The sequence below is a fragment of the Arvicanthis niloticus genome, chromosome 8 (genome assembly GCF_011762505.2).
Source record: "Arvicanthis niloticus isolate mArvNil1 chromosome 8, mArvNil1.pat.X, whole genome shotgun sequence".
Lineage (NCBI taxonomy): Eukaryota > Metazoa > Chordata > Mammalia > Rodentia > Muridae > Arvicanthis > Arvicanthis niloticus.
Genome location: NC_047665.1, coordinates 13189436 through 13211815, shown reverse-complemented (window position 1 = coordinate 13211815; position 22380 = coordinate 13189436). Strand labels below are relative to the sequence as shown.

Sequence of the window (22380 nt, the reverse complement as noted above, 5' to 3'; positions counted from 1 at the left end):
GTGCGACCTCAGGCCATATTGCATTCTGTCTTATGAAATTAAGTCAGTTAAGTTATTAAAATCAAAAGTTCAACATTCTGGCCAATGACTGATATCTGTTGTATACTGAGGACAAATTGGGAAGCAAAGGAGAGTTACTCTCAGTTCTTCTAATTGGAGTATCTCTTGGTAAACATAATTTGGAACCCATAGCAGGTGTTGGGACTAAGGTAAAATATGGCAATCAAATCCTGCCACAGAGGCATCCCTTGAGTTTAGGAATTGATCAAACATGTCTGCAAGGCAAAAGAAGGTGCTCCTGGAATTATACCTGACAAGAAACAAGAGAATGTGGGGCCTGTGGAAAATTTCCAGAACTTTCAAATGAATGAGTCTCAAGATGAGGTGGAGGAGGCACCTGGAGTCCTAGAGATCTAACAAGGCACCTCAGATTTAGGTCTCATGAGTTACCTTGTCCAACTTTTTGAATGTGTTGGATGTGTGGTCTGGTCAAATAAAAAATATCCTCTTATCTACATGTCAGATAGGTGTGATGGAGAGGGAAATGGAGAGAAGCAGGGGTAGGACATGTCCTATCCCAGGTAAGGAACATGCTTCTCCTGAAAGCCAGATTACCATGGATTCAGTCAGGGCCAATAAATAACAAGATTCAAAAATATGTGTGGGAGTAGAAACACCTCCAAAGCTGAATAGTTTACTAGTGGTGGCCACATGCTTCACATACTCTCCTGGCCAGGAAGACCATGGAGAGAACTGAGCTGCCCAGGCTCATCAGCTAAAGAGACCTACTCTCCTATAGGCCCTGCTTCATGAACTACTACCAACATTGCATCTTGAGTTTTGAGTGGAGTGATCCACTACCACCAACAACCACAGTCTTGATCAACAGTCAACCATCACCATCGTCTCCTGATCCTGTTTCAGGGTCATGAGCGGCACAAATATGAGTCTATTCTTATGCCCTGTGTTCACTTCCTGTTTGTCAATTCATCAAGGAGCTAGGCTTCTACCTAATGCAAGGACTGTGAACTACACAGTCATAAGGAAAGGGTCACGGAATCTTCTATAATGTTAGTGCCATTTAGATTCCGTCTGTACTCTGTAAGCATGAAGGGTCCATGCACAGAATGAAGCATGAACAAGCATATGGCATCACACTATAATACTGACAACTGTCCCATCACAGAGGATGAGGGCTCACTAAACTTTGTGTCTGTTTCAGACACCATATACAAACATACCTGTCCCAGCATTCAGACAGAGAAATAAAAGTGTATGTGTACATACACACACATGAACACACACACACACACAGAGAGAGAGAGAGAGAGAGAGAGAGAGAGAGAGAGAGAGAGAGAGTATAACAGTCCATGGCCAGTCCCCAGTCATTTTCATCTAGAGAGAAGCACTCTTGTTTGCTCCCTGGCTTCCTATGATCAACAAGTTTCAGAATGGTTCAGTCACAATGAAGAGGACATGAGGAGTCACAATGACACACATGAGGAGGGGGAAAAAGGATATCCATTAAGTTTTTGTTTTCCATTTAGTATTTAATAGTTATGTATGAGTATCCCAATAGGTACATAAAATTAAAACAAAAGTTAAAACATCCTATTTTAGTTTAAAAATAATTGATACAAGTATATAAGTCAGATTAAAATAAACAAAATCAGGAGAAAAAATAGAATATTGTGATGGTGAATTCTGACTAGCATAAACCATTTCATGTGTTTTTCTGAGAAAAAAAATAGAAACTCTGGATTCAGAACAGTGGAGCCTCTGTCCTCTCACATCCTACCTCCCTTAAGCTTCTCCAGCTGAGACAGAGGGAAGAGAGTTTCAATGCTGAACACATTAAAGAGAGTCACAGAGATGAGACCCAAGAGGAAGACTGGTGAGTCCCTGGAGCTGACAACTGGACTCCTAAACACAGTCTGGTGCCCCAGAAGACATCATGACTAGGGACAAAAACCTGGCACAGATATGAGACACAGTTCCCTGACCAAACTTGTTCATTCCTCAAGAACAAGCTCCTGCATGTCTCTGATAAGATCCATAGTGTTTCCTCCATCTTGAGAGGGATGTCTGTGGGCTGCAGTGGAACTGTGGATGGGAAGAGTCTGCTACCCAGAGGCTGGTGGTGACCACACTGGCCCCCAACACCAAGGCACAGAGAAGCCGTGCAAGAGTGTGCCGGGTCCAGGAACCTCTTCCTCACCTGAGACAGAAATGCAAATTCTGTGTTTTCTAGCCCTGTATACCATGTGGGGCCACATGGGACTCACCAGGTATTCAGGGTTCCAGAATGTGATGTGACAGAGTGCCTGGCTGGGGACAGCACATCCTTCATGCCACAGTGATGGGGTGGTGATTCAGCCACTTCATTCAGTGTGAGCCACTGCTTCATAAATACCCAGTGACAGAGAGTCGGATTGAAAACCAAGCACACAACAGACCAGCCAGGTCCTCCCTAACCATACCTTTGCAGTCCCTCAAGTCTCCCATTACCCTTTAGCAAAGCAAATCAATGTCCCTTTGTTCAGGACAGCATAAGCTACTTGACATTTCCTGTGTCTTCACTTGGGTCAGTGTTAAATCAAGACAAGGCTTCAGAAACTCATCTTCTACCGCAAGCAGATACTCAGTGAACTCTAGCTTAGCTTTAGGTGCATGACCCAGAGAAATTAGGTGCCTAGATTCCCTGGCAGCTTGTAGGACTGTGAAAGGCAGCCTGATTTCTGGTTGAGCTAAGCTGGAAACCCCAGTGACCTAGCAGGTGACCCCATAGGATTCCATGCAAGGGACAGTAGGCGTTTGCCACACTCCTAGACACCAGGCTCCTGAAACAAGGATACAGCCCTCCATAGATTTGTGTCTTTCAGTCACATAGCCCCTCCTCAGGTAGAGGGCATGACTACTGGCCATGGAGCCTCAAGGCAGATCTCCATATTAATGAGGTACCTAAAAGCCACGGGGGCATAGCCAATTAAACATTTCTTCCCAGACCCTCCTCCTTGCAAAAGGTATTTAACCTCAGGCCCACCCTAAAAATACTAGGGTATAGTTTTAATCTACTTTCTGCCTTGACAATAAATATCTTAAGACAAGGGACTGTTTCTCTTCTTTGAAATCCACAGTGGGAAACAGTAGAGCAGGCATTATCTTCTAGGTCTGGAAGCTTGAACAGGACATCTTGTCCAGACAGCACTGGGGTATTAGTCATGCTGAGCCTTGTGCAATTCCTCCTCCTTCCTTTCTAATCATCTTCTATAGGTGATTCTTCCCAGGTGATACAAAGATTTTTAAGGCAGGTACACACTTTTCTTCAAGGATGGGGTAGGGGTAGGGCAAAGGCTGGTCCATCCCTAACAGTATGTGATTCAGCATATGTGATGTGGCCTGAGCCCTCCTGACACATCTCACACTGCACTCCAGGATTCCGTAGCCTGAGAGCTGCACTACAATTCAGAAGATGGAGAATTTTCTCGCTCTGATGAACAGCATTAGTGACTCATGGATGAGCCCCAGCTCCATGGACATAGCAACGGACATGAGCATTGCAATTATGTGTGGAGTGGGGCTCTTTTTCCTACTACTCCCCTTCCTGAAGAAGTGCCCAGTGTCACCACCACCTGAGAGTGAAAGGGACATCCTAAAGGTGAGGAGAGCCTTGGTTCACACACAATGGAGCAGCAGTCTGTTGTTCATGACTCTTACTCTCACATTTCCTAGAAAAACAGGTTTAGTGACAGTTTTTGTATTTCTTTTAAAAACCTTAACATAAGAATATATTTTTTTACTTTAATCTCAGGTATGATATGTGAGGCTGCTTCCAATTGTCCACAGCAGATGAGTGTGACTTGCCTCATGTTCAAGCCAGGGCATGATTTTGCCAACAGCTGATATTTTCTCTGTTCCTGAGACTTTTGGAATTCTTCAGACTTTTCAGAGAATATGCAAATACTAGGTCCTTAGGAGTCATGGTGCTTTATACTTTGTTGTCATTTGTTATCTCTTGATGGTGTTTGTGGTTTCTTCAGTAGTTGTGTGAACAGAAGGAAGAAGAAAAAGAAAACTGATATGTGAACAGTGAAGATAAAACTTCCCCAAAGAAGTCAAGCCCCTCAGACCCCCTAGCTTCTTGTAATTACAGAAACCAGTCTAACAATAACATCTCCTTTTTTCCCCTAAGTCCTTTTTTTCTCTCCTTTCAAGTGTTAGGTGATAGAGTGGGTGGAAGTAAAAGGGTGGAGAAGGGTGGAAGAAAGAAGAACCTACAGTGTAACTGAAGTCTACCTAGACAGGAGAGGGGAAATCTCCACAAAGAATCTGTAGGGGCTGAAGGGCAGGGCAGAGGTGAGAGTGGCCCTGAGGTGTCTGCCTGAACCTCTCAGAGCATCTGTACAAGGAGGAAGAGAGCCCACTAAGGACTACTGTGCCTCCATAAACAGACTACACTTCTGAGATGTGGGGGACATAGGAGAAGCTCAGAGAAAGGTCATGTGTCCTCTGTTCAGGCCCTTGTTTTGTTTGTGCTAAGCTGATATGAAGCAGGTGATGAGACCAAGGCCTCAGATAAGGGCTTGAGTCTCCTCTAATCTGAGGAAGCAGATACCACCTTACAGCCCAGAGGCAGCTGGAGAGATCAGCCTTGGGTAGGATCCTGTCTGAGGAACACTGACTGGGGACATCCAAGGTAACTGGGGCATAGACAGTGCCTTCTTCTGTTCTGAAAACAAGGTGACAAGAAATGTGTTTATGCACAGTGTGAATGAGTCAAGGATGGATGAGAGAATACTGGAAAATGCAGGTTTAATGTTCTCCATGACAACATAGAGCAAAAATTTTGTCTATCAGAGAGAGGAAGAAGGGTCATCAGCTCAGTTGTATTGTTTCTAACTGGCAGGATGTGAAGAGGGAGCAGAAGAAGACCAGGAAGAAAACTGCTGCTGGAGAAGGTAGGGTTCTGCTTTCCCGTGGAGAGAAATTTCCTCTGGCCTGACCTTTAGTGAAGCATACATGGTATGCAGGAAAGAAGAGGAGGCTTCTGGGAAGGAAATTAGAATTATAGAATTTCCAAGTTTTGTGATAGAAAGGAACTGTGGTTGGCTGGGCTGGGCGCTACACATGAGAGTGTGGTTCAAGGCACTAGAGTGATGCAGTGCCCAGGTATGGGGGACTTTCAGGTCCTCCTGACAGCAGGTAGCTTCAATTCTCCCAGCTCATTTCTCTTTCAGATAACTGACCCTGTGGACATTATAATGTTGTTAGTGGAACTGCACAGGTTGAGGGAGGAGCAAGGAAAGTGTAAATGGAGACATGAGGTCCCTCCATACCCCTTGCTCACTCTCAGTGATCTGTCCTTGGATATGGTGGTTGAGCATTAGAGTCCTAGCATGGATAGTCATAAGAGAGATGCCTCAGCCCTGTGTGTTCTCATTCCTTGTCTGATCCTACATAACTCTCTCCAGGTTATAGAGATGGAGGAAACACTATGGAAGAGACCAAGACTCCATCACAACCTAAGAAAAAGTAAGAAATCTTTGTCTTATGGAATTTTGCATACCAGAATGTGAGTTCAGGGTCTGGGGATCTTCATACTGAAGACGATATGCAGTGTGGGATTTGAAGACAGCCCTGTTGGATGTGACACTAAGGGACATGTGATATGGAGGCAATGGAGGGACTCTAAGAGCACAAGTGCCACATTTACACAGACCTAGGGGACTCAGGATCCTCTGTTTGAGACTGATGCTTCTGCCTCCTGTCTTTTGCAGTGTCACCAAGCAACTTTTCGAGGACTCCACACAACAACCCTTTTGGAACCCTAGTCAGAAATTGGATCACCATCCTCTTTCTCAACTGTTGTCTCACCTCAAGGTCCTGGAGTACTTTATTGCACAAATTTAGTCGACTTTTCTGGGGCATATCCTCTATTATCTCTGAATCATGCCCTCAGAAGTCCGTCCTTGGGAAAACATAAATCTTTGAGGTTTATTGGTACCTGGTGGTCCTGCCCAAGCTCCATCCTAGGCTAAAGGACCTCCACAGCATTCCAGGTATCAGCCATTACCTCACTAACTTGTGAAACCAAACTTGGTCAGTGTGAAACCAGTCCAAGAAAAGAAAATCCTCCCAAGCTCTACCCCAAAGCAAATAGCTCCTTGTATGAAATGCAGGAACTCTGCAGTGACCTGTCCTACCACTGAGAAAAGAATACAGGCTTCCCACCAATTGAAAGCCTACGCTGGAAACAGGGACTGTATTCGAAACTACCAAAGGTTCTCAGGACCAATAACACCAATTTTACAGTAGCAAGCACACTGGGAACTTGCCCAGGGTCAGCCTGGATACTAAGGCTATCAGGCCTGCCTCCATCCTTCCTCAGCACTGTCAGATGCTCCAGCACCATAAGGAGCCACAGGAAACTAATGTGGGAGAACCACAGGGAACCTCCATCAGATTCCTCCCATCCAGGAAACTGACAAAAGCCTTGATCATTATTCCAAGAGCAGGCCTCAACTCTCCCAGCCTGCCCAGTCCTCCATGCCCAACCTGGAAAGCTGCAACTGTAGCAAAATGATGGGGCCTGTGCCCACAGGGCTGCCCTTATAGAAGAACAGAACAGATATACATAATATCATCAAGGAGGGCCTTTGTATTGGGGCAAAAAGATGGCTTGCATTTTATGCAGATCTTCTGGGAATGGGCTGAAACCCAGGAACACTGCACTGACAGACCAACAGTCTGATATAAGCCCTGTTGGGCATCATTCACTGCTTGACTCAGAGACTGAAAGAAAGCTGGCATCAGACATCATAGAGCCTCCAGGAAGAGACAGAAGGAGATCATATTCGCCCATGCTTGAGGCAAGGGATGTCATGCCACCTGGCGTTCCTTACTCAAACCTCCCCCAGGCTGTGTATCCTTCCTCACTCTATAATAAGACTGCCCCAGTCCTGGGAAATTTGCATCACAAAGACCCAGGAGGGACATTGTTAGAAAGTGCACCAGCTGATAGGAAGAAAGCTGCTGTGCTTATGGATTGGATTCCAGAGGTTCCAAAAACCAAAACAACCCCTCCACCTGCTGCTAGCCATGGAGCCTCAAAGGCCCATCCAGACCCATTTCAGAGATAGCTTAATGTACAGCGACCTGCTTTTTATTTCCAGGTCGAAAATCCCCAGCAGACCAGGACTATCCGAGGCACTGGAAAAGGCATCCTGCAACCATGTACCCCAGCTCCCACAAGCCAGGGAGAAAGGCTTGGGAGAGTAAAGCCTTCTATCCTGAGCTCCACACAGCTCAAGGATACAACAAAGACTTGCATAACAGGAAAAGGGGAGAGTACTTCTAAGAGTTCTTGGAAGAACATTCCAAAGAATGATTTCAGAGATAGAAACCGCAGCACGACACACAGTGAGACAAGAGATAAGCTTAAAAATGTTCACCCTCCGGCAAGTAATAACCAGACACAGGAATTCGTAGCAAAAAACCTCATAATAAATAATATGTTAGCTGACCTGCAATCCCTTGCCAATGTTTTATTCCAGATTTTGGAGGACACAAAAGAAGACCCATCAAAAATAGAAGGGTGTAAAGAGGAATCACTGACATTCCAGCAGGGTGACTCATCCCAGTCTTCTGAGAGTCTGCATAACACAAATCATAGCAGAGGTAAAACCAGAATGAGCTGTGGCCATGGCAACCCCAAGACGAATAACCAGCTCCCCATCCCCAAGGGGAAAGAACTTCCATGTGGGTACAGGGGAATCGTGGACAAGCAGGAGCCAGGTCTTGTAGACCCGAGAGCCTGTGGTGCAGGTAAAATTAGACCAAAAGTTGGAATGACCCACTGTCAACATAGGAGCCCTGAGGGGCACAAGCATTCATCCTGAAACAGAGAAATTGGCAACAAACAGCAGCCAGGTTTTGACCATAAATACAATGAAAATACACAAAATAAACTGAAAGGAATGTGATGTGTCTGCTTTCTGAGTCCGGAAGAGAACCATCCTGTCAAGCACTTGGGAAATGACTACTTCTGGTCTTCAGCTGTTGCCCAGCGACCTTCTGATCCCAGGTAGAAATGACCAGAATAGGTCAAGGAGCTCAGAACATCCTTGCATTCCCACAGCAGGACTTTCTAGAACATGTCCCATCTGCCCAGACATGTTTCCCCATGCCTCCTGGTAATAAACTTGTTTATTTTCCTACAAAGAAACTCTTTTCCTTCCTGGAGCTCTTCCTTCCCTGCTCATGGCTCCTTCCCAGATAGGAGCTGCTTCCGGGTTCATGCTCCTGCCTTTCAGCACAGTGGTTTCTATCCTACAGTGATGGAGCAGGGGAAGGTCAGCATTGCTTCTGCCTCATTGTGATTTATGGAGAGACATTGCATGTGGTAAGGCACGGTCACTAAGCAATGTTCAGTTAGTGTTAATCTTTCTGCCATGACAGGAAAACAAAACGCTACATGTTTTTCAGCCATAGAAAGACCTTACATATATGTGTGTCCCAATGTCTTCCTTTCACTGTCTCACCTTGATGGTTTGTCACTGTACAGAACGTTGTGCAGAGACAATAATCATAAACTGTCATTCCCAGGTCCAATGTAGGAGAATCTCTACCTGCATTTCTAGAACAGACATAGAGATGACCTATCCCAGGAGCCCCTACTCACCTTGATGTGGGCTGAGCCCCTATCATCATTATCTCAGCCTGGGTGATAGGGAAGTGAGTGTCCACAGCCTGCCATCCCCTCTGACTAGAGCAGGGTCCAGAATAGAACCGGCAGTGTGTGGCCATGGGTGGTTACTGAGGGCCTTGTCACACAGGCCTGCACAGTAACAGAGCAAAGCCTGCAGAGAAACTCAGACATCCCATTGAGTTCACTCTGTGCCCTCCCTGGATAACTGGAACCATACTGCCCATGCCATCACCTTGCAGATATGTGGACATGCAGCCCACGTGATGCAGCACCAGTGTCACTCCGCTTTTGCACAATGTCTGTCAGCTTGTAGATTGGTTCCTGGAGGAAGGTTTCTTTGTGGATAATTTGGAAACCTACGTTCCTACTTTATGATCCTCCTTTATGGTAGAGATCAAAGTCTCCCAGCATCCATTGTCTGTCAATGTTCAACCTCCCCTCTTTCCTCCCATAATATCCTCTCAGTTATGCACCCCCTGCCAAGCCCCAAATGAAACAACACATTCTTCATCTCCCACTGCTTCAGCAGATCTCAGCTACATTACTTTTTGCATTTTCTTCATATATTTCTTTATAGTGTAAAATGAAGTTTATACCACAAAATGTATATGTTATGCCAACTCATTAGTATTAAACAAATGTATAAACACCCAGAGTAACAACACATGGTTCTGTTAACCCATTAAATCCCATGTGCTGCTCTGTCATCCACTCTCCCTCCTGCAAAGAAAGCCACCTTGCTTAGGAACCTCCTCCTCACATTTAAGTAGCATCTTTATACCCTGAGCTTGTCCTGCTCATCTCAGCAGCCTGGCTTGCTCATACTGCATCTCCTCTCTGTCTGGCATCTCCCATTTAAACACTGTAGCATAGGATGATGCAGCCTTGCTCAGTAGAGCCACATCTGAGTCATTTGTATTAAGTAGTTTCACACTATTTTAATGGACCCTTATTCCCCTATTCATTCCAAAGTTGACTGAGGCTCACATTCCAGTGCTTAATTGCTGTGACTGCCCTTGAACCGCATCCTGCATGTGTGATGCTATTAATAGCTTGTACATTTCTTGGGCTCCAGCTCAGGTGGACAGAGATTCCAATGGCACGTCTGTTGGTTTATTCTGTGTCATTTTGAGGCCTTTTTTCCTATGCTCAATCACTTCAGTAACTGTAGTATTAACCAAAGGGTCAGGGACTTTAGTGTGTTTGGTGTCTGTTTATTTCTGTTTGATTTCATGCAGCCGAGACATTCTCCCACTCGTAACAGACTTTCTTTTCTATGATTTATAGGAACATATAATTTGGATGTGATCCCTTTATTGGTTGTATATCTTGGCAGGAAACTATTCTATTAAAAGTATTTTTCCCCTAGAAATTGAGTTACACATGGCTGGGAGCCAACATGTGAGTGCTGAGATTTGAACTCTGGCCTTGTCAAAGCCACCTCCTCAGTCCCATAGGTCCAAATATTGTATGGAAGGACTTCAGTTCATCCCTCAAAATAATTTTATTTTGCCCCATTATTTTTGTATATCTTTTGAAATTCAGGTGAAAATCCTTAAAATTTGTCATTTTATTTAATCTTAAACAAGTACATTAAATTCTCATTTTAATTAAATTATAATATATCAATTACTATAGCCATTACCATTATTAAAATGATTCTTTTAAACTATGAAGATGATGTTACTATTTTAAGTTTAGGAATATTGTATGTATCTTTTCATAATTTTGTAAAACTTTACCTTGAAGGCTTTTCTACTTATATTACATTTTTTTCTGAATGCACATCATGTTTTAAAATTATAACAATTAGACCACTATAATTTTGTGGGTTTTAATTTTTTGTTTTCCTTAAGATAAAACTATGAAGTCATGTGTGTAGTGGGAAGATTTAGGGAAAGCTGGAGGAAGGAAACAATATAGACAAAATATATTGTGAGAAATACTTACAAACAAAACAAAACACAATGCTTGGGAAAATAAAAACTGACATAACATACCCTGTTCAAATAAAGATAACTAAGATTTTTTTTTATATATGGAATTCCTTTTTTTTTCTCCACATTGAACGACTAAGCAGCTACTTTGCTCAATTCTCAGAGCTTTCCTCTCTGTTCATTTTCTTATAGATTCTTCTGTTAAATGACATGTGCTATCTTTTTCCATCCCACTTCACACTGAAACTCCAGTCACTCCACTGATATATGCTTTTGGACTTACTTAAGTTACTAAGAGCATAGATACCCTTGAACATAGAAACAGAAGATTTCTATGTGCTCTATCACCTATGTACAGTGTATGTGTGTATTCTTATGGCATGTATGTTGTGCGTGTGAGTGCACACACACTCTTTGTTTCCTTGGTGGGTGGGTATACCACTACAAGAGGCCCATCTGCAAACCAGGAAGAGAGTCCTCACTACAAACAAGTTATGTTTGCAACAACTTCCTAGTTGAACTTGACCTTGAGATGGGCTAGAATACATAGTCCAGAGAAGACCAGGGGAGGAAACCTCCCTCAATGTAAGTATGTGGAAGACATCAGCATCACTGAATAATAACATTTCTGGTACAACTTTGCAGGGAGAAACACCTGAACTTCTGCAGGTAACCCATAACCTATGCTCTGTAAGTGAGCCCTGTGCACTCATTGCTTCCCAGAGTGGATCCTTTCAGAGTTTGTCAGTGGGGCCTTAGCAAGAAGGGTAGAGGATAGGTCTCCCCTTGGGAAGAAATTCTATTGATACATAAGCTGATTTTACTTGCTTTCTTATATCAGGGTAGGAGGTGTCCAACAAGATCTAAATCTAGCAGAATATGTGGGTAAATGACAGGAGGTGGAATGTCCAGCAGGACCTGATACCTATCCCTGTATACACTAGGGTCAGAAGGTTGTCTAGCTGTTTCTGGTACCTGGCATTGTATATGCCACAGTAGAAGAGATGCTGTCTAGGCAGGACTGATATCTAGAAATCTATATTGTAAGTGTCCTAAATATTGTTCACCTAACCATGTCTATACATTGTTAACAGTGAGTGACGTCCATGTTCACTAAATATATAGGACTCTAGGTTAATAGGCCATGTTGTATACCACATCAAACTGCACTTGCCAATACAGTGTTATGATCAGATCCTCCTGGAGAGCCCATCCCTGCCACACATATGTTGGGAATCCAGCCTCACCACTTCACACACTATACCAGTATCACCCTTGAACTTCTCTCCAGAGGTGACTTGATGGCCAGGCCAAATTCACACAGATTGATGTTGCTGTGTAGAATGCTGTTCTCGTTGCATAGACAACTGCACCCACTGTCTGTGTTAGGAAGTGCTGAGCCTGATCCTCCTGTAGACAGCCAGACTTCTCAATGTGGCTCACCAGATCTCCCTCAGCAGCACATTCTAGCACCATAAAGATATGTTTTGTACTTTTGATGGTATGAAACAGCTTCATTATATTTGGATGGCCCAGAAGCTTATTATGTCAATTTCAGTCAGGTTGGCTGAGCCATATCCAAATTTACAAAATTAGAAATGAAAAGAGATACAAAACAACAGAAATGGGAGAAACTTAAAAAACTCATCAGATCTCACTACTCAACCTTGTACTCAACCAACCTGAAAAATCTAGATGAAATAGATGAATTTTGGTATGTGTGACAGTTATCACATAACAAAGTTAAATCAAGATCAGGTAAACTATCTAAACATTCCCATAACATCTAAGAAAATACAAGCAGTCATTAAAATATCTCAACCAAAAAAACCCTGGGACAGATGCTTTTAGTGCAGAATTCGACCAGACCTTCAAAGAAGAGCTAATACCAATACTCCTCAAACTGGTCCACGAAATAGAAAGAGAAGGAACCCAACATAATTCATTCTATGAAACCACAGTTGCTCTAATACATAAATCACATAAAGACCCAACAAAGAAAAAGAACTTCATACCAATTTCACTTATGAATATCAATGCAAAAATATTCAATAAAATTCTAGCAAACCAAGTTTAAGAACACATCAAAACCATTATTCTGACACATTTATAGCAGTTGTGCAGCTCAGGCTTCATGTGGGTTCTGTAAAATTGCAGCAGGAGCTGTCTCTTGTTGGGAGCCGTAGTGATTATGTCAGTATGCGCACTTCCAAGATGGTGCTGGCCTCATGTCTTCCCAGTAGTAAACAATTAACTGTGCAGCTGCAAAGGCAGAAAGCCCGCCAAAGTCTCTGGCCAATCCCGAGGCGTAATATTGGGTGATGAGTGAAGAGTCAATCAGAAGTGAACATGTCACTCTAGTGCCTCTTCCGGCTTTTTCCGTCTTTCTGCTTTACTGTTACAAGAAGTAAATCCTTGTTTGCAGTAATACCCGATTATTGCCTCTTGTGTCCTTATTCACAGGCGAAAAGGGACTTGGGAGGTGCGTGGAACAATCTCTGACTCCATTGTCTGCCTTTGGATTCCCTTCTCCAGTTAAACTGCCTGTGTAGACCTCGGTGGAACCGGATGTACTTAGTCCTACTTCCAGTTGATTATTAGGGCTTGTTAGTACCAAAGGCGGAGTGTCACCTCAGAGCAGAATGAAAGAGAGTATTGTGGGAGGGATTTCTGAGGGTAAAACTGAAAGGTAAAACTGACTATGATCAGGGTGTAAAGTGAATACAAAATAATGGAAAAAAAGAACAACAATAGCAAATAAAGGAGCCCTATAAATTGAAAATGAGATTCCATGAAAAGGCTCTGTACAGATAAAGATGCTTGCATTACAGGCCTAGAGGATGGAAAGCCATCCTATCAGTAAATTCCAATGTGGGGCCTTAACATTTAGAATGTACAAACAACTGTTATTTCAATATCAAAAATCAATCAAAACAGACTAATGAATAGTTTTTTAAAATAAAACACAAAGAGTATAATAATGATTTTACCAGTTGTTTAATATTCTTAGCCTTGAGATAAATTCAAGTTGGGAATGTGTAAAAAACTCAAGAAAATAGACACTGTCAAACAAAATAACCCAACAAATAATAAGGTACAGAGCGTAACAGAGAATTCACAACAAAGGATTCTTCAGTGTTCTTAGCCATCAGATTAAATTTAAATTAGGGTGACATTGAGATTCCATTTTACCTTACAGCGCTGACTGAGACCAATGCAAATGAGAAATTCTACCAAAGATGAGGGAAGGGACCTGTCAGGAGCTACTAATGGGTGTGTAAACTGCAGATGCTTGGTGGAAGTTGGTACCTAAAAATAGAACTACCATAAAACCAGGTATACCATTTTTGATCATGGGCTCAAAGGATGTGCACTACTTCCTGCCAAGAAGATATCTGCACATACATGTTGTATGTGGTAATATTTCCAACGTGAAGACAATGAGATATTTTAAAATACCTAAAGAAATTCTATTAGAGTTTCCTAATTGATAAAAGTGAGCATGTGAAGAAAAGCGGCAAAACACTATTAAGCATTCCAATTACTATAGAATGTTCAGACTATGCATTCTTAGGGTTAAGAAATGAATGGTCACTTGATCTTTGGCAAAGGAGCTAAAACTATCCAGTAGAAAAAGAACAGCATTTTCAACAAATGATGCTGGCTCAACTGGAGGTCAGCATGTAGAAGGATGCAAATCAATCCATTCTTATCCCCTTATACAAAGCTCAATCTAAGTGGATAAAGGACCTTCACTTAAAACCAGATACACTGAAACTAATAGAAGAGAAGGTGGGGAAGACCCTCGAATACCTAGGCACAGGGGAAAAGTTCCTGAAGAGAACACCAATGGCTTATGCCTCTAAGATCAAGAATTGACAAATAGGACCCCATAAAATTGCAAAGCTTCTATAAGGAAAAGGACACTGTCAATAAGACAAAACAGCAACCAACAGATTGGGAAAAGATCTTTACCAATCCTACATGCGATAAAGGGCTAATATCGAATATATACAAAGAACTCAAGAAATTAGACTCCAGACAACCAAATAGCCCTATTAAAAATGGGGTACAGAGCTAAACAAAGAATTCTCAACTGAGGAAACTCGAATGGCCGAGAAGCACCTTAAGAAATGCTCAACATCCTTAGTCATCAGGAAAATGCAAATCAAAACAACACTGAGATACCACCTCACACCAGTCAGAATGGCTAAGATCAAAAACCCAGGTGATAGTAGATGCTGGTGAGGATGTGGAGAAAGAGAAACACTCTTCCATTGTTGGTGGGATTGCAAGCTGGTACAAGCAGTCTGGAAATCAGTCTGGTGGTTCCTCAGAAAATTGGACATAGCATTACCTGAGGACCCAGCTATACCACTCCTGGGCATATACCCAGAAGATGCTCCAACATATAACAAGGACATATGCTCCACTATGTTCATAGCAGCCTTATTTATAATAGCCAGAAGCTGAAAAGAACCCAGATGTCGTTGAACAGAGGAATGGATACAAAAAAAATGTAGTACATTTACACAACGGAGTATTACTCAGCTATTAAAAATAATGATTTCGAGAAATTTATAGGCAAATGGATGGATCTAGAAATTATCATCCTGAGTGAGTTAACCCAATCACAAAAGAACAACACATGGTATTTACTCACTGTTAAGCGGATGTTAGCTCAAAAGCTTGGAATAGCGAAGACTCAACCTGCAGACCACATGAAGCTCATGAAGAAGGAAGACCAAGAGGGGATACCTCAGTTCTACCTAGAACGAGTAACAAAAATGCTCAAGGGAGCAAATATGGAAACAAAACATGGGACAGAAACTGAAGGAGGAGCCATCAGGAGACCATTCCACCTGGGTATTCATCCCATGTACAGTCACCTAAGCTAGACACTGATGTGGATGGCTGGAAGTGCATGCTGTCAGAAACATGATATAGCTGTCTCCTTAGAGGTCTGCCAAAGACTAACACATTCAGAGGACGATGCTCACAGCTAACCACTGATATGATCAGGGGTTTCCCAATGGAGAACTTAGAGAGAAGAAAGACTGAAGGAGCAGAAAGGGTTTGTGACCCCAGGAGGAAAGCAACAATACCAAACAACCAGAGCCCCCCAGGGTCTAAACCACCAGCCTGGGAGCACACAAGGAGGGACCCATGACTCCAGCGGTAGGGGAGGATGGCCTTGTCAGGTATAGGTGGGAGAGGAGTTTCTTGGTCCCATAAAAAACGAACACAGAGTGGAGGGGGGAATGTCAGGGTGGGGAGAGGGTAGTGGGGGGATAGGTGCGGGTACTGCCTCATAGAAGCATGAGGAGGGGGTGGGATAGGAGGTTTCTGGGTGGTGGGAGGAAATGGTGTAAGGGGATAAACTCTGAAAGTTAAATATAATAACCAATTTTTAAAAAAAGAGATGGAAAAAAGGAGAAAAAAGAGAAAAAAGAAAGAAAAAATAGGAAACTTAATAACACAAAGGAAAGGATTTAGAAATTTAGGAGACAGTTTACATTAATGTAAACAGCATCATAGAAACTGGAAAATCACACCCTCATAGAAGCACAAGGAGGGGGGATGGGATAAGGGTCTCCTGGGTGGTGGGGGGAATGTGATAAGGGGATAAAATTTGAAATGTAAATACTACAACCAATTTTAAAAAGGGTAAAAAAAAGAAAAGTTGTTAGAACCAACATTTTAAAAAAAATGTCAGCCCTCTAGGGAAAAAAAATTTTTTTTCTGATACTAAAACTTGTTCTGAGAATTGTATATTGCAGAATACACAGCATCAGTGTATCTACTCATCAAGCACACTGAGCAGACCTGCCCAAACCTCCGATGTCCTGGAATTCCATCTGGATACAGTGAAGACACAGCGTCAGAGGCTTATCAACTTACTCTTCCCCCTACCCCTCTTCTAATACCTCAACGCCTGTAATCAGCTTGAAGAAGTTAAAGAAGAGTCAGTGTCCCTATTCCCTGGGCTTGGGGACTAAGGTGGTTAATATTGGTCTGTCTTTCTAGGGAAAAGTAGTGGTTTTGTTGGAACAGTGAGGACTAGCTAGGACTTATTGCATAGCCATAACCTATTGGTAGAAATCTGTATAATTAATATCAAGATGAAGCTATAAAGTCTTAAATGATACAAAATTTACTTTGATTTCAAATTTAAGGTTTTCATTGGTATGAGCTTCTTATTGATATAAAAGTGAGATGAATATTGATACTCTCATGGGCATTGTGCCTGTATAACACATTTAAGAATACAAGGCTTAGACCCAGTCCTTCTTTAACTTTTTAAACTGATTTGGGACAGTTAGCCTATGGGTTAAGGGACTATAGCAAATTCAGGGCTTTGAGTTTATTGCTAGGGTGTTTTCCATATTTTATTTAGAAATAGCTGAGAGGAGTTAACAGACAACAGTCCAGGTTACCTTACATGAGTAGTTGGTTTCCAAAACGTCAGAAGTCCATAGAATTGACATTACAAATATTTCTATATTAATGTTCCTTTTGACTAGAGATCTGTCTGTTCCTGACATCTTCCTGTCGTTGATTCTAAGAAGAAATTGAGCATCCTTGGAGATACTCCAGTTGTGCGTTGACAACCACTAGGCAAGAATTGCCTCTTTCCTTCTACAGACAAATTACTGTCCAGAAAAGGACACACCTGCAGAATAGTCGACTGATTACATCTGCCTAGACAGAGTAATCAGCCTTAATAATTCGGCATCACTAAGGTCTGTCAGATGATTTTCGGCCAGAAGGCTGAAGATTTGATGTTCCAACATTCGGTAGTATAGGGTGTTTAGCGGTCTCTATAAATTGGCTAAGTCTTAGAAGCTATATTTAGTGCTTCCCATACTTTCAGTTAACTCAGTAATTCTGGATTTCTGACGGGGTTGAAGACCTATAGTCTCATAGCCAATCCTGGCTATTTACTTTGAGAGAAAAGATCTGAGTGGATGGTTTTGAGCTGACATTCATTCTAAAGCCAAGAAAAAAAGCCAGGTTCAAAACTAAGTGTTTTAGTTAGGAGAGATGACAGAGGTTCTGGTTAGTCAACAAAATGATGGACTGGGTATTAGGACTATCTTGTACCTCACTGGTACAATTAGGAATAAGTATGCTCTAATTATATTGTGAGAAATAAGCTTTATTTTAACAGGAAGGGTGATATGTAGGAGGAGCTAAGGGGGAAGGAGTACTGAGAGGAAGAGATGGAGTAAGGAGAGGAGAAGATGAAGGAGAGGAGAAGCTAGGTGATGAGAGAGAAAAAGAGGGGGGCATGGAGGCAGATGTTCACGAGTCTCCACCAGTCAAAGATAGTTTATATATCTAGGTTGGGTATTGGCTTACACCTCTGATTGAGCAATACCAAACTTATAAAGCCTTTGATTAACATTTAAAAAAATTGTATAAAAGCAAAAAGGAAAAGGGGTCATGGGATAGGGGTTTTCTAGGGAGGGGAACTGGGGAAAGGGGATGGCATCTGAAATTTAAATAAAATATTAAAAAAATAGATTTTTATTATCTTATTCAATCTTTGACAATCCATATACGAGCACTGTATTTACCTCATTCACCCTGCCTTGCTTCCTGTGTCCTCTGCTACTCCTTCTCAAAGGCCTCTTATGCTGTAATTATTATTGTTGTTTTCTAGACAAATATATATGTTTATACGTATTGTATATGTTTAAATATGAAAATAAAAAAATAAAAAATAAAAACAGTGAATTCGAGAAATTCTTAGGTAAATGGATGGAACTAGAAAATATCATCCTGAGTGAGGTAACCCAATCACAAAAGAACACACATGGTATTTACTCACTGATAAGTGGATATTAGCCTAAAAGCCTGAAATAGCCAAAATTCAACTCACAGACCACATGAAGCTCTTGAAGAAGAAAGACCAAGTATGGGTGCCTTGGTCCTACTTGGAGTAACAAAATACTCAGGGGAGACAAAGTGTGGGAAAGAAACTGAAAAGGGGGCCATCTGGATACCATTCCACTTGGGTATCCATCCCATGTACAGTCACCAAAGGTAGATGCTGATGTGGATGTCAGAAAGAGTATGCTGACAGGAGCCTGATATAGCTGTCTCCTTAGACGTCTGCCAGAGTCTGACATATTCAGAGGCAGATGCTCACAGCTAACCACTGATCTGATCAAGGAGTTCCCAAAGGAGAAGTTAGAGAGAAGACTGAAGGAGGTGAAAGTGTTGGTGGCTCCATAAGGACAGCAAAAATACCAACCAACCAGAGCTCCCCAAGGTCTAAACCACTAGTGTAGGAGCACATAGGGAGGGACCCATGACTTCATCTGTATATGTAGAGGAGGATGGCCTCCTTGGGCATAGGTGGGAGAGGAGATCCTTGGTTCCATGAAGGCTGAACACCGAGTGGGGAGGGATTTGAGGGTGGGGAGGTGGGAGTGAGGGGTTGGTGGGGGCACATTCTCATAGAAGCAGGAGGAGGAAAGATGGGATAGGAGGTTCCTGGGTGGTGGGGGTAATGGGGTAAGGGGATAAAATCTGAAATGTAAATATAATATCCAATAAGAAAACAAAAAGAAATGAATTCATTTTCCTTACCATTATATACATGAATGCAAAAAGCATACTGTTTTGGATTATATTGAATTATGACAATGCTAAATAAATAAGAGACAAATCTAAGTTTTGTGTCTAATTTCAGATGAGGTATGTTCATGTAACCGACTATTAGATATGAAGACAGAAGACCCAGCTTCAGAGACATTTCCCAGCACACAGTGAAAATTATTGCAAGAGCAATGCTCAACACTCCCAGCCTGGCCAGCCCTCCATCCTGAACTCCAAAAGCTGCAAATGTAGTAAAATGAGGGGTCTGTGCCCTTGGGGGTACCCTTAAAGAAGTTCATAGAAGCCTGTGATATACATAACAGCATCAAGAATGGCCTTGCTTGATCTACAGGGTCAAGACCTGCCTTGCACTTCAAGCAGAAGACCTGAGAAGGGGCTAAAGCCCAGGAACACTGCACTGAGGACAGACAAGCTGTTCCACAGGAACCCTGCTGAGCATCAATCCTTCCTTGACTCAGAGACTGAAAGGAAGCTGGCATCAGACATCATGCAACTTCCAGTAAAACGAAGAGGGAGGTCGTATATGCAGATCCCTGACGGAAGCAATCTGACCCTACCTGGGCTTCCAGACTCAAACCTCCCCCAGGTTGTGTATCCTCCTCACCCATCTGTGATTCCAAGGCTGAATACTATTCCAAGGCTGCCATGATCCTGGAAAATTTGCATCACCAAGATCCAGGAGGAACATTGGTAGAAAGTGCATCAGCGGCCAGGCTAGAGAGTGATGTATCTATACATTCACTTACAGAGATTCAGGAGACCCAAAGAGCCCCTCCACCTGCTGCCAGCCATGGGCCCTCAAAGGCCCATCCAGATCCATGGCAGAGAAACCTGAGTCTCCTGCAACCTCCTTTCTGCTTCCAGGTAAAACCTCCTCAGAGCAGGACTATCCGAACAACTGGGACAGTCAGCCTGTAACCAAATTTCACCCCCAATGTGGCCAAGCATGCACCAAAAGAGGTTTCAAGGATGTAAGCTCAAGACAACCCTGCTTCATGTGATAGTGATTGACCCTGAAGAAAGTGACCCACCTCCAACAGCCAAATAAAGACATACTGTTGAGGTAAAAGAAGAGCCACCTCCTGCATTGAGAGTGAGTCTGGGATCCAGTGAGATTCAAGATGGCAAAGTCATCAGTATCAGTCCCAGGGACTTTGGGTCTTTAGAGGCTAACAGAATACCAGGCCACATCCAAACACCTACCCCACAGCACACACAGGACTCAGGTCTAAAACCACAAGCGTACAGCAAGATTGACTTGATATCAAAAAGCAGCCACAGCGCTGGCTTGTGGGACATGATCCAGATGTTCCCAGCAATATACACCCTGCCAAGGTCAGCTGGCCTGCACAACACTCCCTGCCTAGATTCCAGAATACACACCAGAACCCCAAAACTTCTCAGGTCTTAAGTGATGTCTGCATGAGGAGACGTGAGAGGGTAGAGACTGAAAACATCAGTGTCATGAAGGATAAAATTGAAGTGATTTAATTCAAGGAGGGTTCAGCCCAGTGAAGAGAGGCAGAGTATTACACAATCTAGAGGCATAAGCCAGAAAGAAACGTGTGGTAGAGAAAGGCCTTCCATCCCAAGTTTCCCCCACCTCAAAGATACAGTCAAGACTTGGATACCAGAAAAAGAAGACACCAGGAAAAGAGTCCTCATTACAACCATAAAATGTTGTAAACAACTCTTCCCAAATTGCACATGGCTTTGCAGAGGGTATTAAATGTATATACCAGGGAAGGCTGGAATAGAGGACCTCCATATGACATAGATGGATGTGGAAGACATCAAACTCACTGGGTACTAACTTTTGTGGTATAACTTTGCAGGGAAGAACAACTGCACACCTCTGTGTGTAACCACTAATCTAAGCTCTATGAGTGAGGCCTGTGCACTCATTGACTCCCAGAGTGGATTCTGTTAGAGTGTCTCACTGGGACCTTAAGAACAAAGGTAGATGCTTAATCACCCCCTGAGAAGTAATTCTATTGACTACTGATCTGGTAAACTTTTATTGCCTTTCTTATGTCAGAGCAGGAGATGTTCACCACAATCTAAATCTAGCAGGATATGTAGGTCAATGGCAGGAGGTATAATGTCTGGTAGAACCTGAAACCTATCCCTGCAACTCAGGTGACACTGAGGTCAGGGGGTTGTCTATAAGGTTCTGGTAACTGGAATTATATATGCCACAGTAGAAGAGTTTGTCTAGGCAGGACTGATATCTAGAAATCTATATGGTGATTGTCCTGCATGTCCTTAAGCTACAAATGTATAGAGCATGTTAACAGGGCGGGAGATGCTTGCTCAGCACATATATAAGACTCTAGGTAATCATGCTGTGTTGCATACGACACCTAATTGTACCTTCAAATATAAGGCTATGATCAGATCCAGCTGGAGAGACCCTCTGTGCCACACATAATATGTTGGGGATCTGGCCTGACCAGACCTCACACTAAACCACTACCACCCATGAACATCTGTCCAGAGGTGACTTGATGGCCAGGCCAAAGTCACTCAGTTTGATGTCCCTTTGTGCAATAGTGTTCTCGTTGTTTTGTTAATTAAATATACTACTTATGTGAAGATGTGCTGAGCCTGATCCTCCTGTACACAGCTGACTTTTTCAATGTGGTTCACCAGATCTCCCTCAGCAGCAAACTCCAGCACCATAAATATATGTTTTCTGATGTGGAACCGCTTCATGATGTTTGGATGATCCAGAAGCTTAATCATGTCAATTTCAGTCCTGTTGTCTTAGTCATTTTTCTCACCCCTTTCCTACATCCTGAAAGTGACCCACACATTCTTGTGGAGGTGGCACAGCTCTGTAAAGCTGCCTCAACCAAGGGTCCTGAAGATGACAAGGTGTCCTGAAAGGGTCATATTTTCAGAGGACCTGCCCTCCAGGTCCAGCTGCATCCTTAACTAAAAACAACCCTAGCCTAAGAATGACATTTTGTCATTTTCTACAAAATAGGTGGAAAGAAAAATAATTTTATATATAGCAAGACAAATCTCTAAAGACAATTTTGGTGTGTTTTCTCTCCCATGCAGAATGTGCACGTTTAGAGGAGCCTGAACATAAAAAGGAACATG

At 42.7% G+C, this 22380-nt stretch overlaps 1 pseudogene; it reads left to right on the top strand.

The window, feature by feature from the left end:
* The first annotated feature begins 3472 nt into the window (after positions 1-3472).
* On the top strand, positions 3473-22158 carry LOC143443417 (uncharacterized; annotated as a pseudogene).
* The last annotated feature ends 222 nt before the right edge of the window (positions 22159-22380 follow it).